Consider the following 4384-nt stretch of genomic DNA (forward strand, 5'->3'; position numbering starts at 1 on the left):
ACATAATAGTTTATTTACTGTAATGCTACAGCACTTTGAATCAGGTTACTGGCCACAGAGTTTGTTTTACTGTAAAGCTACAGCTCTTTGAATCAGGTTTTACTGGCCACAGAGTTTGTTTTACTGTAAAGCTACAGCTCTTTGAATCAGGTTACTGGCCACAGAGTTTGTTTTCTGTAAAGCTACAGCTCTTTGAATCAGGTTACTGGCCACAGTTTGTTTTACTGTAAAGCTACAGCTCTTTGAATCAGGTTACTGGCCACAGAGTTTGTTTTACTGTAAAGCTACAGCCTTTGAATCAGGTTACTGGCCACAGTGTTTGTTTTACTGTAAAGCTACAGCCTTTGAATCAGGTTACTGGCCACAGGTTTGTTTTACTGTAAAGCTACAGCCTTTGAATCAGGTTACTGGCCACAGTGTTTGTTTACTGTAAAGCTACAGCTCTTTGAATCAGGTACTGGCCACAGTGTTTGTTTTACTGTAAAGCTACAGCCTTTGAATCAGGTTACTGGCCACAGGTTTTTTTACTGTAAAGCACAGCCTTTGAATCAGGTTACTGGCCACAGTGTTTGTTTTACTGTAAAGCTACAGCTCTTTGAATCAGGTTACTGGCCACAGTGTTTTTTTCTTTGTGTGTGTGTGTGTCATGTGTGTGTGTGTGTGTGTGTGTGTGGTGTGTTGTGTGTGTTGTGTCTGTGTGTCTGTTGTGTGTGTGTGTGTGTGTGTGTGTGTGTGTGTGTGTTGTGTGTGTGTGTGTGTGTGTGTGTCAAGAAGAACATACAACAGAAACAGGATGTTGTACTGAACCTATACAACCTTTATTGGACTGTTTAAGATGCACAGGAACACAGCTGTGAGCGTATGGGAGGACAACGCCTCCTCTGAGTGGGAATGGAGAAACAGACAGAGACAAAAAAGAGAGGGACAGAGGAACAGAGACAAGAAGAAAGAAAGAGGAGAAGAGAACAAGGAATGATGGGGAGAGAAGGAAGAAAAGAGAGGGGTGGAGAAACGGGGAGGAGGGAGGGATGGACAGCCTCTGTTTGCGGTCACACCTTTCCTGAAGGGAAAGAGAGGACTCCACTCCACTTCCACAGGATTTCACAGCTCTCTGATAAGGCTTTTCCACACTCCTGGGCCTGTCCGTGGGGATGTCCTGGGGATGTCCTGGGCCCTCCCTGGGGAATGTCCTTGGGGTTTCTCCTGGGGATGTCCGTGGGCCTCTCCTGGGTATGTCCTAGGGGTTTTCCTGGGGATGTCTGGGCCTCTCCCTGGGATGTCTAAGGGTTCTCCTGGGATGTCCTGGGGTTCTCTCTGGGGATGTCCTGGGGTTCTCCTGGGATGTCCTGGTCTCTCCGGGATGTTCCCTGCTGTCTCTGCGATGTCCTGGGGTTCTCCTGGGGATGTCCTGGCCTCTCCTGGGGTAGTCCCTAGGGTTCTCCTGGGGATGTCCTGGCGGTTCTCCTGGGGGATGTCCTGGGGATGTCCTGGGTCTCTCCTGGGGATGTCCTGGGTTCTCCTGGGGATGTCCTGGGGTTCACCTGGGAATATACTACACCACGTGGAAAGCCTGTGTCCCACAGAGTGACGCAAAGGGTCCCAAAATCAGAAAAGGGGATCACTCAGGATGGCAGTTAACACTCAGCTAGAGGTATAATGTGTGGCTGGCTGGCTGGCGTTGGCTGCGTGCGTGCGTGTTGTCCAAATCCACCCCACCGGGAACCTGTTATAGCCAGATTCAGAGGGAGGAGGAACAGAGGGATGAGCAGAGATTGACAGAGGGAGCATAACATGAGGAATCTGTCGTTCAGAGATGGACAGAGAAGAGGGGAGGAGATGGAAAAGGGAAGGAGGGGGCTGAGAGAGCAGGAGTGAGGGAAGGGAGGTTTTTCAGTGTGTAGATGGCTGGTCATTACCCATTACCAATCAACTTCTATACTACAGATGTCCAGGGAGAGAGAGAACGAGGGGGATGGAGGGAAAGAGGTGAGACAGCGCCGGGAAGCACCACACACAAACCAAAATAGTTATTACGCTTGCCTACTAACAGGCCTGTTTCAAGGTAATTTCAAGTTCTTCCTACTGCCAACCAACTGTTGTATGTGCACATTTACAGGATTGTGTGTTTGCATATGTGTTGCAGTACCATTTGGAATGGTTGATTAATGCATTCCTATCACATTACAATTCTGTACCACATCAGTGTTCATCGACAATGGAAATATTCCATATTTGGTATAGACTACCACCATCCTGAATATCTGTTTCCTGAGGGATTTTGTCTGTTCTGCTAATTCTAAAGGTTTAATATTCAGTAATGTTGGCTTTGGATTCAACTTTAGGAAGAACATCTTAAAAATGAGAAGACAGTCTAAGATGGGTCAGCGTGGAACACAGTTCTGAGATCTGTTGTTGGACAGATTATAGAGCTCATTGTGAAGCTTCACAGATCTTCATAAGGTATGGATGAAACTGATCTGTCACTGTCAGGCCATCCAGGTACTGTTGGTATCAGTGGTAATGTAAAATATTAGGCTATTCAGGTAATATCCTTCAGAATGACCTCGACGGGACCGCAGTGGAGAAGGTGGAAAGCTTCAAGTTTTTCGGCGTACACATCACTGACAAACTGAAATGGTCCACCCACACAGACAGTGGTGTGAAGAAGGTGCAACAGCGCCTCTTCAACTTCAGGAGACTGAAGAAATTTGGTTTGGCACCGAAAACCCTCATAAACTTTTACAGATGCACAATTGAGAGCATCCTKTCGGCTGTATCATCACCTGGTGGGGCAACTGCACCGCCCGCGACCGCAGGGCTCTCCAGAGGGTGGTGCGGTCTGCCCGACGCATCACTGGGGGCAAACTACCAGCCCTCCATGACACCTAGAGCACCCAATGTCACGGGAAGGCCAAAAAGGTCATCAAGGCTGGGACCGAGAGACTGAAAAACAGCTTCTATCTCAAGGCCATCAGACTGTTAAATGCTGTTAAATAGACATCACTAGCACATTAGAGGCTGCTGCCCTATTTACATAGACTTGGAATCACTGGCCACTTTAGTAATGGAACACCAGTCACTTTAATAATGTTTACACATTTTTCATTATTCATCTCGTATGTATATACTGTATCCTATTCTACTGTATCTTAGTCTATGCCGCTCTGACATTGCTCATCATATATTTATATATTATTCTTAATTCCATTCCTTTACTTAGATGTGTGTGTATATGTTGTGAAAACTTGTTAGATATTACTGAACTGTTGGGCTACAAACACAAGCATTTCGCTACACCCGCAATAACATCTGCTAAACACGTGTATGTGACCAATAAATGTTGATTGAATAGGTAATGGAAGTGCAGCACAGACACAAAAGTCCATCCCTGGAGTGTCTCTCACTCTGCTCCCATCTGGGCCAGACTGTGTTACTACTCCTCTCATCCATCAGAGAGACTGGGTAAAATGAGGAATATCCCAAACATACACACAACGTATCCAGAAACCACAACAATACTCCACGACAAGCTTTGGTTAAATGTCATGTTTATTCTATCGAGGAGGAACAGTTTAACAGAAAACGAATGAAAAGACAGAAAATTATATTCAACATTTCAACAATGACCGTTATTAATGATGACTTAAACTCTCCACATTTTCACTCTGGAATAAACTTCTGGGTGTTGGTTTGGATCGAGACGGCACACACACTAAACACAAAAACACTGCCCATGTGCACGATGCATCTATGAACATCAGAGTGTGTGTGTATGTGTGTGGTATGTATGGTGTGTGTAGGTCTCTGTTATTAAACAGTAGACATTAATCTAGCCAGGATTTGAGTGGAGATGTCTCATAATAATCAATCCTCCCTCTCCCTTCCTTGAGTGAGTGAGTGGGAGAAGAGAGCATAGATATGTGTGAGTGTACATTGTGTGTGAGTGTACATGTGTGTGTTGTGTTCACTTCTTCTCCCCCTTGTCGTTGTACTCCAGGAAGAAGTCGTTGCAGGCGACGGTGAGAGCCCCCACCAGAATAAACAACTCAGTGAAGTCCACCTCTCCATCATTTTGGCATCCAGGTCCCCCATCACCTTGTCCACTGCTTCCTTGTCCTGGGCATTCTGGTGAGGGAGAGAGGAAGACTTTTACGCTGTGTGTCTGTGCGTGTGTGTGTGTGTGTCTGTGTGTGTCTGTCTGGTGTGTGTGTGTCTGTGTGTGTGTGTCTGTGTGTCTGTGTGTGTGTGTGTCTGTGTGTCTGTGCGTGTGTGTCTGTGCGTGTGTCTGTGTGTGCTGTGCGTGTGTGTCTGTGCGTGTGCTGTCTGTGTGTCGTTGTGTGCTCTGCGTGTGTGTCTGTGTGTGTGTGTTTGTGCCTGGGGTGTG

This window comes from Salvelinus sp. IW2-2015, linkage group LG35, assembly GCF_002910315.2.
Source record: "Salvelinus sp. IW2-2015 linkage group LG35, ASM291031v2, whole genome shotgun sequence".
NCBI classification, from domain to species: Eukaryota; Metazoa; Chordata; class Actinopteri; order Salmoniformes; family Salmonidae; genus Salvelinus; species Salvelinus sp. IW2-2015.